Below are 14,530 nucleotides of genomic sequence, written 5' to 3'. Positions count from 1 at the left end.
TGGCTCTTGTGGTTATTTGATATAATGGACTCATACAATATGTGGCCTTTTATTTATGGCTTCTTCCACTTACATAATATGTTCAATATGTTCATTCTTGTTGTAGTAGGAATCAGTAATTAGCTAACTTTTATGAGGAACAAAAGCAACTCAATTAAGGAAAGATAGCTTTTTTCAATAAATAGTTCTGGAGCAATTGGATATCCATAGACAAAGAAAAAGAATCTCAAGCTAAATTTTACATATTATACAAAAATTAATTAAAAATGGATCACAAACTTAAATGTAGAAAGTAAAACTACAGAAATTTTGGCCGGCGCCGCGGCTCAATAGGCTAATCCTCCACCTAGCGGCGCCGTCACACCGGGTTCTAGTCCCGGTCGGGGCGCCGGATTCTTTCCCGGTTGCCCCTCTTCCAGGCCAGCTCTCTGCTGTGGCCCGGGAAGGCAGTGGAGGATGGCCCAAGTCCTGCACCAGCATGGGAGACCAGGAGAAGCACCTGGCTCCTGCCTTCGGATCAGCGCAGTGCGCCGGCCGCAGCCCGCCAACCGTGGCGGCCATTGGAGGGTGAACCAATGGCAAAAGGAAGACCTTTCTCTCTTTCTCTCTTTCTCTCTCTCTCACTATCCACTCTGCCTGTCAAAAAAAAAAAAAACTATAGAAATTTTATCAAAACACATCCACACGTGCACACACACACACAGACACAGGGAAATTTTTCATTGGCCCAGGGTTAGTCAATGGATTCTCAGACTTGACATCAAAACCATGATTCATAAAAAGGAAAAACTTTTAAATTGTACTTTATCACCTTAAAAATTTATTCTACTAAATACCTTGTTTAAAGATGAAAGACAGAGTAAAAGCAACTTTTCAAGAGCTAATAATCATTCACTACCTTAAAGTTTGGAGGAAGTTTGCAATGATGGCTCTAACCACCAAAAATATGGCATTTATCCACATACTTGTTCATTTAACTACATGAGCAATTCATTATACAAAAAGTATTTTAAAGATTTTTCTAAGATTAGACAGGTCATAACTACAATCAGAACTCTGTAGAGGCTAAACACCTATGAGCTGTAATTGATTTCAACTTTGCAGGAAATGTTACATTTAACTCTCCTTTCTTGCTTGCTCTATATCTTCTAACTGGGTTAACCTCTTACATTTAAAGCATGATACTGACAAATGTCTGCTCTTACATTTAAAGCATGATATTTGCTAATGCAATTAACAGGGCAAAGCCATGAAATTATTCCATAACTAAGTTTTTTTTTGTTTCTTTTTTTTAACTTTTATTTAATGAATATAAATTTCCAAAGTACAATTTATGGATTACAATGGCTTCCCCCACATACCGTCCCTCCCACCCACTACCCTCCCCTTTCCCACTCCCTCTCCCCTTCCATTCACATCAAGATTCATTTTCGATTATCTTAATATACAGAAGATCAGCTTAGTATACATTAAGTAAGGATTTTGACAGTTTGCTCCCACACAGAAACATAAAGTGAAAAATAATAGATGATTTTTTTAAATGATGATGAAATCAGATCAGACCTATTGTCATGTTTAATCCCAGTGAGAGTCAAGTTGGGAGTTGATAATTTCTTTTTTTTTTTTTTTTTTTTTTTTTTTACAGAGGATCAGTTTAGTATACATTAAGTAAAGATTTCAACAGTTTGCACCCCCATAGAAACACAAAGTGAAATATATTGTTTGAGTACTCGTTATAGCATTAAATCTCAATACACAGCACATTAAGGAAAGAGATCCTACATGAGGAGTAAGTGCACAGTGACTCCTGTTGTTGACTTTACCAATTGACACTCCTGTCTATGGCATCAGTAGTCTCCCTATGCTCCAGTCATGAGTTTCCAAGGCTATGGAAGCCCTCTGAGTTCTCCGATTCTTATCTTGTTTAGACAAGCTCATAGTCAAAGTGGAGGTTCTCTCCTCCCTTCAGAGAAAGGTACCTCCTTCTTTGAAGACCTGTTCTTTCCACTGGGATCTCACTCGCAGAGATCTTTTGCCAGAGTGTCTTGGCTTTCCATGCCTGAAATACTCTCATGGGCTTTTCAGCCAGATCTGAATGCCTTTAGGGCTGATTCTGAGGCCAGAGTGCTATTTAGGACATCTGCCATTCTATGAGTCTGCTGAGTATCTCACTTCCCATGTTGGATCACTCTCCCCTTTATTTATTCCATCGGTTAGTGTTAGCAGGTACTAGACTTGTTTATGTGCTCCCTTTGACTCTTAGTCCTTTCATTATGATCAATTGTGAACTGAAATTGATCACTTGGACTAGTGAGATGGCATTGGTACATGCCACCTTGATGGGATTGAATTGGAATCCCCTGGTATGTTTTTAACTCTATCATTTGGGGCAAGTCAGCTTGAGCATGTCCCAAATTATACATCTCTTCCCTCTCTTATTCCCACCCTTATGTTTAACAGGGATCACATGTCAGTTAATTTTTAACACTTAAGAATAACTGTGTATTAATTACAGAATTAAACCAGTCATATTAAGTAGAACAGACAAAACAACTACTAAGAGGGATAATGTATTAAGTTGTTCATTAACAGTCAGGGCTATGCTGATCAAGTCACCGTTTCCCATAGTGTCCATTTCACTTCAGGAGGTTTCCTTTTTGGTGTTCAGTCAGTTGTCACCAATCAGGGAGAACATATGGTATTTGTCCCTTTGGGACTGGCTTATTTCACTCAGCATGATGTGTTCCAGATTCCTCCATTTTGTTGCAAATGACTGGATTTCATTGTTTCTTACTGCGGTATAGTATTCTAAAGAGTACATATCCCATAATTTCTTTATCCAGTCTACCGTTGATGGGCATTTAGGTCAGTTCCAGGTCTTAGCTATTGTGAATTGAGCTGCAATAAACATTAGGCTGCAGACCGCTTTTTTGTTTGCCAATTTAAATTCCTTTGGGTAAATTCCAAGGAGTGGGATGGCTGGGTTGAATGGTAGGGTTATCTTCAGGTTTCTGAGGAATCTCCAGACTGACTTCCATAGTGGCTTGACCAGTTTGCAATCCCACCAACAGTGGGTTAGTGTCCCTTTTTCCCCACATCCTCTCCAGCATCTGTTGTTGGTAGATTTCTGAATGTGAGCCATTCTAACCGGGGTGAGGTGAAACCTCATTGTGGTTTTGATTTGCATTTCCCTGATTGCTAATGACCTTGAACATTTTTTCATGTGCCTGTTGGCCATTTGGATTTCCTCTTTTGAAAAATGTCTATTGAGGTCCTTGGCCCATCTCTTAATTGGGTTGTTGGTTTTGTTTTTGTGGAGTTTCTTGATCTCTTTGTAGATTCTGGTTATTAACCCTTTATCTGTTGCATAGTTTGCAAATATTTGTTCCCATTCTGTCGGTTGTCTCTTCACTCTCCTGACTGTTTCTTTTGCAGTACAGAAACTTCTCAATTTGATGCAATCCCAATAGTTAATTTTGGCTTTGACTGCCTGTGCCTCCCGGGTCTTTTCCAGAAACTCTTTGCCTGTGCCAATGTCTTGAAGGGTTTCTCCAATGTTCTCTAGTAACTTGATGGTGTCAGGTCGTAGATTTAGGTCTTTAATCCATGTTGAGTGGATTTTTGTGTAAGGCGTAAGGTGGGGTCTTGCTTCATGATTCTGCACGTGGAAATCCAATTTTCCCAGCACCATTTATTGAATAGACTGTCCTTGCTCAAGGAATTGGTTTTAGATCCTTGATCAAATATAAGTTGGCTGTAGATGTTTGGGTTGATTTCTGGTGTTTCAATTCTGTTCCATTGGTCTATCCATCTGTTTCTGTACCAGTACCATGCTGTTTTGATTACAACTGCCCTGTAGTATGTCCTGAAATCTGGTATTGTGATGCCTCCGGCTTTGTTTTTGTTGTACAAGATTGCTTTAGCTATTCGAGGTCTCTTGTGCCTCCATATAAATTTCAGCACCAATTTTTGCAGATCTGAGAAGAAGGTCTTCGGTATCTTGATTGGTATTGCATTGAATTTATAAATTGCTTTTGGGAGAATGGACATTTTGATGATATTGATTCTTCGAATCCATGAGCATGGAAGATTTTTCCATTTCTTGGTATCCTCTTCTATTTCTTTCTTTAAGGTTTTGTAATTTTCATCGTAGAGGTCTTTAACGTCCTTGGTTAAGTTTATTCCAAGGTATTTGATTGTTTTTGTAGCTATTGTGAATGGGATTGATCTTAGAAGTTCTTCCTCAGCCATGGCATTGTCTGTGTATACAAAGGCTGTTGATTTTTGTGCATTGATTTTATACCCTGCTACTTTGCCAAAATCTTCTATGAGTTCCAATAGTCTCTTAGTAGAGTTCTTTGGGTCCCCTAAATAAAGAATCATGTCATCTGCAAAGAGGGATAGTTTGAGTTCTTCCTTCCCAATTTGTATCCCTTTAATTTCTTTTTCTTGCCTAATAGCTCTGGCTAGAACCTCCAGAACTATATTGAATAGCAGTGGTGAGAGTGGACATCCCTGTCTGGTACCAGATCTCAGTGGAAATGCTTCCAACTTTTCCCCATTCAATAGGATGTTGGCTGTGGGTTTTTCATAGATTGCTTTGATTGTATTGAGGAATGTTCCTTCCAAACCCAGTTTGCTTAGAGTTTTCATCATGAATGGGTGTTGTATTTTATCAAATGCTTTCTCGGCATCTATTGAGAGAATCATATGGTTTTTCTTCTGCAGTCTGTTAATGTGGTGTATCACATTGATTGTCTTGCACACATTAAACCATCCCTGCATACCAGGGATAAATCCCACTTGGTCTGGGTGGATGATCTTTCTGATGTGTTGTTGCATTCTATTGGCGAGAATTTTATTGAGGATTTTTGCATCTATGTTCATCAGGGATATTGGTCTGTAATTCTCTTTCAGTGCTGCATCTTTTTCCAGCTTAGGAATTAAGGTGATGCTGGCTTCATAGAAAGAATTTGGGAGGATTCCCTCTTCTTCTATTGTTCTGAATAGTTTGAGAAGAATTGGAGTTAGTTCTTCTTTAAATGTCTGGTAGAATTCAGCAGTGAATCCATCTGGTCCTGGGCTTTTCTTTGTTGGGAGGGCCTTTATTACTGATTCAATTTCTGTCTCAGTTATGGGTCTGTTTAAGTTTTTGATGTCTTCCGGGTTCAATTTAGGTAGTTTGCATGTGTCCAGGAATCTATCCATTTCTGATAGGTTTCCCTGTTTGCTGGCATACAAGTCCTTGTAGTAATTTCTGATGATTCTTTTTATTTCTGTGGTGTCTGTTGTTACGTTTCCTTTTTCATCTCTGATTTTATTGATTTGGGTCTTTTCTCTTCTTTTTTTAGTTAGTTGGGCCAATGGGGTGTCAATTTTGTTTATTTTTTCAAAAAACCAGCTCCTCGTTTGGCTGATTTTTTATAATGTTTTTCTTGATTCAATCCTGTTGATTTCTTCTCTGATTTTAATTATTTCTCTTCTCCTACTAGATTTGGGTCTGGTTTGCTGTAGGTTTTCTAGATCCTTGAGGTGAATTGTAAGCTCATCTATTTGGTGCCTTTCCAATTTCTTGATGTGGGCACCTATTGATATAAACTTTCCTCTTAACACTGCTTTTGCTGCGTCCCATAAGTTTTGGTATGTTGTGCTGTTATCCTCATTTACTTCCAGAAAGTTTTTGATTTCTCTTTTGATTTCTTCTATGACCCATTGTTCATTCAGGAGCATGTTGTTCAATCTCCATGTGTTTGTGTATGCTCTAGGGATTCCTGAGTTGCTAATTTCCAACTTCATTCCTTTATGGTCTGAGAAGCTGCATGGTATGATTCTAATTCTTTTGAATTTGCTGAGACTTGCTTTATGGCCTAGTGTGTGGTCAATCCTAGAGAAGGTTCCATGTACTGCTGAGAAGAATGTAAAATCTTTAGCTGTAGGATTGAAAGTTCTGTATATATCTGTTAGATCCATTTGGGCTATAGTGTCGTTTAAATCTACTGTATCCTTGTTGATCTTCTGTCCTATTGATCTGTCTATTTCTGAGAGTGGAGTATTGAAATCCCCCAGTACTATTGTATTGGGGTCTAAGTCTCCCTTTAAGTCCGTTAACAAATCTTTTAGATAAACCGGTGCCCTGTAGTTAGGTGCATATACATTGATAATTGTTATATCTTCTTGTTGAATTGATCCCTTAATCATTATGTAGTGTCCCTCTTTGTCTCTCTTAGCGGTTTTTGTGGTAAAGTTTATGGTGTCTGATATTAAGATGGCTACCCCCGCTCTTTTTTCATTTCTGTTGGCATGGTATATCTTTTTCCAGCCTTTCACTTTCAGTCTGTATGGATCTTTGTTGGAAAGATGTGTTTCTTGTAAGCAGCAAATAGATGGGTTTTGTTTCTTAACCCAATCAGCCAATCGGTGTCTTTTAACTGGACAGTTCAGGCCATTCACGTTCAATATGACTAATGATAAGTGGTAACTTTGCCCTGCCATTTGCCAAAGATAAGTTCTAATATATGCTTTGAATTCCCTGTGATCTTTTGCTGTGAGCTTTCCTTCCTTGGTTTCCTTCCTTTACCTTCTTTCATATTGATGACCGTGTTTCTTTGTTTCTGTGTGTAACACATCTTTAAGCATCTTTTTCAGGGCTGGACGAGTGGCAACAAATTCTTTCAATTTCTGTTTGTTATGAAAAGTCTTTATTTCACCTTCATTCACAAATGATAGCTTTGCAGGATATAATATTCTGGGCTGGCAGTTGTTCTCTCTTAGTACCTGGCCTATATCTCGCCATTCCCTCCTAGCTTGTAGAGTTTCTGATGAGAAGTCAGCTGTGAGTCTGATTGGAGATCCTCTGAGAGTAATCTGATGTTTCTCTCTTGCACATTTTAGGATCTTTTCTTTATGTTTCACTGTGGAGAGTTTAATTACAACGTGTCGTGGTGAGGATCTCTTTTGGTCGTGTTTATTAGGGGTTCTGTGAGCTTCCTGTACTAGGATTTCTCTGTCCTTCTCCAAACCTGGGAAATTTTCTGCTAATATCTCACTAAAAAGGCCTTCTAATCCTTTCTCCCTCTCCATGCCTTCAGGAACTCCTAGAACCCGAATGTTGGTTTTTTTAATAGTATCCTGAAGATTCCTGACAATATGTTTTAGATTTCTAATTTCCTCTTCTTTTCTTTGGTCTGACTGTATCCTTTCCTGTTCTCTGTCTTCTAAGTCCGATATTCTCTCTTCTGCTTCACCCATTCTGTTTGTAAGGCTCTCTATTGTGTTTTTCATTTGATCTATTGAATTCTTCACTTCAGTCACTATCCCAGTTTCCTGTTGTACTAGTTGTTTCGTTTCATTTTGATTCCTCCTTAATATTTCATTTTCATGAGAGAGATTTTCTATCTTGTCCATTAAGGATTTCTGTAGTTCAAGAATTTGTTTTTGAGAACTTCTTAATGTTCTTATCAATTTTTTGAGATCTGCTTCTTGCATTTCTTCTATGTCATCATCCTCATAATCTTGAATTGGGGTGTCTTTTTCATTTGAGGGCGTCATGGTGACTTCCTTGTTTTTATTACCTTGGTTTTTGAGTTTGTTATTTGGCATATTGGAGATATTTGGTTTCTTCACTGTGGTGCTTTTTCTTGTTATACTATGACTCTAGATTAAGTGGACTATCTGTTTTTGATGGAGCCTTAGGGCTTGAGATGGGTGTGGCCTGAGAGCTCTGTTTGGTGTGCCAAAGGTGACACTCCCAGGTTAGGCATGGTAAACCTCTCTCTCTCTCTCTCTCTTTCTTTTTTTTGATTCAAAAGGGAAGTTATTCTGCACAGCTGAACGAAGTTGGAGGTAGTTAGCAGGCAAATGATATACCCACAGGAGCCAGAGATCAGAAGCTCTTTCCCAAGGACCACACAGGGAATCTGTTCGGCCCTCAGAGTGGGCTCAAATTCTCCTTCAGTCTCCCACTGGGTTGCCAAAGTTACGGAATTGTAGTGTCTCTGGAGAGTGTTCACGTGAATTCCGTGAGTTCTCTCCCCCACCGTCTCTTTTTTCACAGTCTCAGTTCAGTAGCACCACAAATTTACTAGGTCCTAATCTCCTGTTAATTTGCCCTGCCCAGAGTCAGGTTTTTCTGCTAGGCTCAGGGCCGGTGCAGACCTGAGGTCGCTCTGCTTATGACGTATGTCCAAGATGGCGCCTGCTCTTTGTCTTGCTCGCCCTTGAGAGGTGAGCGGAGAGAGAGAAACCCGTGTCCGTACCAGTCACCTTTTTTTTTTTCCTCTCTCTCTCTTCCAGTTAGCCTGGTGAAGTCCCCCCCACCGGGGGGTCGTTCCCTCTAGTCTCCTCTCTCCGCTTGCCTGCCGGTGTCTCGGGCTATTGAGGTTCGGCTCACCTCGCGTTCCAGCGCTGGTGTGTTGAGTCTGCCGCTGGTGTCCCGAACTGTGGGCTCCCACGCTCTCCACGCAGGTCCGCTCCCCTTCCAGCGCCGATGTGTGGACTCGGAGCCCTGGACGTCCCAAGTCTCCCCGCTGTTGTCTGTGTGGCACACACTCCCCTTCGAGCACTGGCGCGCAGAGCCTGCGGCTTGCGCAGCTCGGTTCCGCGGCCATAACTAAGTTTTAATGACTATAAAAACCCCTTCACAAAATTCTATAGGATTTTTAGTAGGGTATGGTACCTGGTATTCCTGTCCAAAACAGAAATCTATTTATTTGTTGCATTACTGATGATGACCTGAAAATTAATGCATATGATCCCCTAATTGGTACCTTCAAAATTTTACTAAAATTGAAAGGACCACCTGAGTAACTAGATAACCAAAACATTTTTCTAAGACTATTAAGTTAAACAAACCAATTAAGAACCCTTTGCAGAAAAACTGTAAATCTTACAAAGACAAAAGATAAGAATGTTTGGTAGTTTTTATTGAATCAACTGAATAACTGTCACCCTTTTTTTAAGGTTTATTTATTGATTTGAGAGGCAGAGTTACAGAAAGAGAGAGGAAGGGACAGAGAGAGAGAGAGAGAGAGAGAGAGAGATTTTCCATGCACTGGTTCACTCCTCAAATGGCCACAAAGGCCAGAGCTGGGCTTATCTGAAGCCAGGAGCCCGAAGTTTCTCCCGGGTCTCACATGTGCTTGCAAGGGTCCAAGCACTTGGGCCATCTTCCATTGCTTTCCCCTATGCATTAGCAGGGAGCTGAATTGGAAGTGGAGCAGCTGGGACTTGAAACAGAGCCCACATGGGATGCTGGTGCCTCAGGAGGAGGCTTAACCTACTATGCCACAGCACGGGGCCCAACTGTCACCCTTTAATGATGCTCTAACTTTTTAATCAGCTTACATCGTGAGTGACCCATTCAGTTCTACAGGCTATCTTCCAGTGATACAATCTCTGTACAATTATTATTTTTCAAACATTTCAGACTACGCCCATGCTCCTGAATCATAATTTCTTGCTTTTCCAACTAAAAAATTTAAGTCTTTTCATGAAGATGAAATCAGTCCTTCCACTGACAGATTATAACACTGTTTGCTTGTAGATAGTCTGCAAGATGATCTGTGGTGATTTATTGGAATAATGCTTTTATTTTCAGGGAATGTTTTATGGTTATCCTCATGAAATGTGGGAATTATATATACACTTGACTGTGAATTTCTTTTGATTGAGATTCTTTGAGAAATTTTATTATGAGTAGGCTGATATTAACTTTCATAGGTGATTCATCTATAGGAACAATTCTTTCACTTTGAAAGTTGCCTGACAATACTCCAATTTCTTTTCCAAACCACCATGTTGTCTTAAAATTATGTCAGCGGGGTGCCATTTCTTCCTAGCTATCAGTTTTCAAATAGCACTTTCATATATGGAGGTCTGCACTTTCTTCTGTAACCAAGATCAGCAGGCATAGAAAACTCCAGAACAGTGCTTACCAAATCACATCAAAAGGTGCTTCAATGGCAAGCTCCTGACCAAAACAGTATCTTGTTCTTCAACTATGCTACCTAATTTTTCCAAAATAAGCTTATTCAAAGTTATAAACAGCCTTCTACAGTTTAAATATGTCCTCCAAAGTTCATGTGTTGCAAAGTTAATCCTCCAATGCATATGTTTATGGTATTTGGAGTGGGCCTTTGAGAAATTAATTAATGTTAGATGAGATTGTCAGATTGGAGTGCCCATAATGAGATTGCTGTCTTTATAAGAGCAAGATACCTGAGTTAACATGGTCTCTCACTCTTGCTGTGCAATGCTGTTCACTTTATTGTGATGTAACAAGAAGGTCCTTATGAGATGCTAGTGCTGTGCTCTTAAGACTCCCTCACCTCCAGAATTGTGAGCCAAATCCCTTTTCTTTAAAAAAAAAATTATCCAGTTTGGGGCCAGCACTGTGGCGTAACGGGTAAAGCCGCTGCCTGCAGTGCTGGCATCCCATATGGGCACCAGTTTGAGTTCCAGCTCTCCACTTTTTTTTATATAAGATTTTATTTATTTAGTTGAGAGATACAGTTATAGACAGGGAGAGGTAGAGACAGAGAGAAAGGTCTTCTGTCCGTTGGTTCACCCCTCAAATGGCCACAATGGCCAGAGCTGCGCCGATCCAAAGCCATGAGTCAGGAGCTTCTTCCAGTCTCCCACACAGGTGCAGGGACCCAAGGACTTGGGCCATTTTGTACTGCCTTCCCAGGCCATAGAAGAGAGCTGGATTGGAAGAGGGGCAGCCTGGACTAGAACCGGTGCCCATATGGGATGCCGGTACCGCAGGAGGAGGATGAACCCACTGTGCCACCGCATCGGCCTCTGTTCCATTTTCGATCCAGCTCCTTGCTAATGGGCCTGGGAAAGCAGTAGAAGATGGCCCAAGTCCTTGGGCCCCTGCACCTGTGTGAGAAACCCAGAAGAAGCTCCTGGCTCCTGGTTTCGGATCAGCCCAGCTTTGGCCATTGTGGCCAACTGGGGAGTGAACCAGCGGTTGGAAGACCTCTCTCTCTCTCTGCCTCTCTTCTCTCTGTGTAACTCTGACTTTCAAATAAATAAATAAATCTTGAAAAAAAATTACCCAGTTTGTGGTATTCTGTTATAGCAACAGAAAATGCACTATGACACAATTATTGGGTTCCCTTCAAAATTTAATAAAATAGAAGTCTAGATATTTTCACAATTTCTCTAGTCAAGATTTCATGGCAATGCATTGTACCAACAAATAAAAAACCCCCACACGATTCTGAAAGCGCCATCCATTCTTTTGTTTCTGAGATTCTCCTTCCTTCTGAATTTTACATCACAGAAGTAAAATAACAAATGCATTGAGGACAATTTTCTACTGATGCATAACTTCTTGGTGAATGGTAACCGAGGACTACATCACTGAGTTGTCAATTCTTGCTACTTAGTTGAGTTTCATCTTATTCCTGAGAAAAATGTATAAAGGATTTTCAAAAAGTTCATGGAAAATACATATGAAAAAATTATGCATGGATTTCAAAAGTATTTTGTGTCAAATAAACTTAGCCTCTAATTCTATTTACCATAAACTTTTTGAAGTGCTTTCATATATGCCAAAATTGGGTAATCACTTCACTATCAGAACTTTTTGATAGATAACTAACATGACACAGAAGCTTTTTACCTTAATGGGCCAACATTTACCAATTCACCAGTGGCCAGCACAGCTGTTTTCTCATCAAGCATCTGACAACATTCCAGTTCAGTTTCTTGCAGTGGTGTACCTATTGTGTTCAACTTCAAGATTTGAAATATTAAACTTATTTAAATTGTTTTCTGTAAATATGCGATTTACAAGACCCATGCTCTTGTGTGTTTAGTGTTGTCGTTGAAGTCCCATCGTTAGCACAGCATCAGCACTTTCTTGATTCTGGTGCTACAGCCCCATGATTCCCAGGGCAGTTATATGTAGCAAATCTAACCAATTCCCGAGTCAGTGAGTTGAATATGCCACATTTCCCTTGGACTCTTAGCTTTTGTAGATCCAAAATACATTGAGTACCTGTGCCAGCTTAGCCATGTAGCTTCTCTAGCTGTAATCAACATTAGCAATATCCTTGAGTGCCTCATTTGCTAAGCTGCAGGGTTTGTGAGATTCCACCACCAGTTGGGACGCAGTCCTCTTAGGCAGAGCAGGTATTTTAGCAGTTCTAAGTGTTGTGTGCCCATCTCCAGGTATGAGACATCTGTCAGTTGCATCGGTCATGTGGTGGTGGGTTCGCCCCAGTGAGCCCAGGTGGGTGCTACATGGCCTGGCAGGATGAGGTGACTATCAGTGTATGAGAGCCACAGAGGTTGGGCCACTCTAGTGAGCCAGACAGGGCACCTACCAGTTGTCCAAGAATTGCTTAGGCAGCTTCTTGATGCCAGTGGGGGTCAGCTTGCTTGGATTTGTTTCCTAATTACTTTCTGGGGAAAAGGGAGGGTAGACCATAGTAGCTGATTGCTTCTTGTGGCCTCTTTAGGCCAGACTGCTAAGGTTGTGCTACCCAGATGTTTCCCAGGGTTGTGGTATGGTGTGTGGGGCCACTTGGCTGGTTCTTACGACTGAGGCATACAAGCTGCTGGGGGAAGCTATGCAGTTACTTCATAGGACCCCATTTCGGTGACTCTTAAAACGAGATTGTGCAGCCTAAGACTGGACATAACATGGGCTGCATTTTTTTCTCCAGGGAAATGTGGTGGTATGGTCACCCAGCAGCTCCCCAAACTGGGCTCACGTCCTGTGAGGGTTGTAGACTCCTCCAGCAACAAATGCTCCAGGTGTCTGTGGCATGAGTGGGCACTGCTGAGTGTCTCCTGAATACCCTTGCTCCACCAAGCTAAGTCCTTTGTTAAGGGTTGATTTCAAGAGATTGTACTATAAATAGTGTGTGTTTAGTTTCCTTCTTTATAAGACCACCATGTATTATTGTGTTCTGAAATTTCTCTTCCACATTCCCACTGCACTCTAGTGCTCTGCCTAAAACATTAGCGTTAAATGGCTATTATTTTGTTCCTGTTCTGTTACTTTGTTGTAAAGGAAAGTGTACTAGACATCTCTAGTCAGCCATTTTTCTTACCCATAAACTCATCAGCCTACTGTTTAAGGTTAGGAACTGTGTTTTTATTTTTCATTCTTATTTTACCTAACACGGGTTTATATTTGTAGTTTCCCAATAAATATATGAAATATTCATAGAACTGTATGAGTTTACCAAATAAATCACCAGAGACAAGGCTTCATTTTGTAGAAAGTATCATTTGGAGATGGGATTCATTGAACCAGTCTCCTGGGTTAGCTTACACAAATTTGAAAATAGAAGCTTATATATTAGCTTCTGAAAAGTTATTAATTACAATTATATCTGTTAAGAGAGTAGTATTGTCTATAAAATTTAAAAAAGATTCTCTGTTTATGATTGACTTACCAAGAATATACCATATGTAGATGAATCAAAAATATATTACAGGAAGCTGTTCAGGAAACTGGTTTACCCTGAAGTCAAAGTTTCGGGCTAATATTACTAGCCTATAAATAATGAGAAAGAATATCACCTCCCTCTGTTAAACAGACATTTTGTAATCGCCAGTGAAATTGACCTGGAGTGTGTCAATAACCAAATACTACAGAACTGGCAACTTCAGCTGAATTTCTAGTGAAGCAAGTTGAGCAGAGAAGAAACACATCCCCACCCTGATGATTCAAATATAATAGCAATAAAAAAGAAAATACCATCAGAAGGCTATATTTATCTCAATATAATTGACTACACAATGGTCAGATAAGGTGAGGGTAGGGCTGCTATGCATCGATGTTCAGGTTACTTGTTGCCTAAGGATATTCCAACTAAGGGACCATTTTTCACTTTATGAACAAATATCAACTTATGTGGCAAAAGGGACAGGGGTTATGTAGATTCCACACCTCCCAACTGTTTTAGAGCAGTAGAGGAGAGCACCATCCTATATAAACTCACAATGGCACATACAGCTAATTACATTCTTGAAAAAGCACACATGCTCACATTCACTGAAAAATAAGCATGTTTAAAAAGGTGCATTACTTCTCCTGAACTCCAGCTTTATCAGCAGAGCACGCATTTCTGCCTTCCTCTCAAGGTCTGTTTTTCACCTTTCCAAAAGATTTCAAACCTGATGCAGTCACCTTATCTAGGGGCCAGAGACAGGGACTCAAAATTTGAATACTTCCTGAAGAATTGTGTCTTAGCATCTATCCAGGGTATGTGTGAGCTGGCAACAGAATCTGTACATTTGTACACTCAGCCTATGCTGTCTCCTACACACAAGGCGACCATATGTGGTTGTTAAGATTGTACAATAATGTATCAACTTCACTTATTTATTTAACTAGAGAAAGAAACATCTATATCTGATTTATACAGTGTTCCTAAATGAATACCAAAATAATGTACAGTGGAGAAAAAAGGATGGAATGGAATGGAAGAGGATGGTTTCATATGTATATTTTTGCAAATGGGTATCTCCTTACTTCATCATCATTCACTAGTAGTAACTTTATTTT

This window comes from Oryctolagus cuniculus, chromosome X (assembly GCF_051225735.1).
Source record: "Oryctolagus cuniculus isolate XC-2025 breed Fujian yellow rabbit chromosome X, ASM5122573v1, whole genome shotgun sequence".
In the NCBI taxonomy this organism is placed as follows: Eukaryota; Metazoa; Chordata; class Mammalia; order Lagomorpha; family Leporidae; genus Oryctolagus; species Oryctolagus cuniculus.
The sequence above is the reverse complement of the archived record's forward strand: the minus strand, read 5'-3'. Positions refer to the sequence as shown.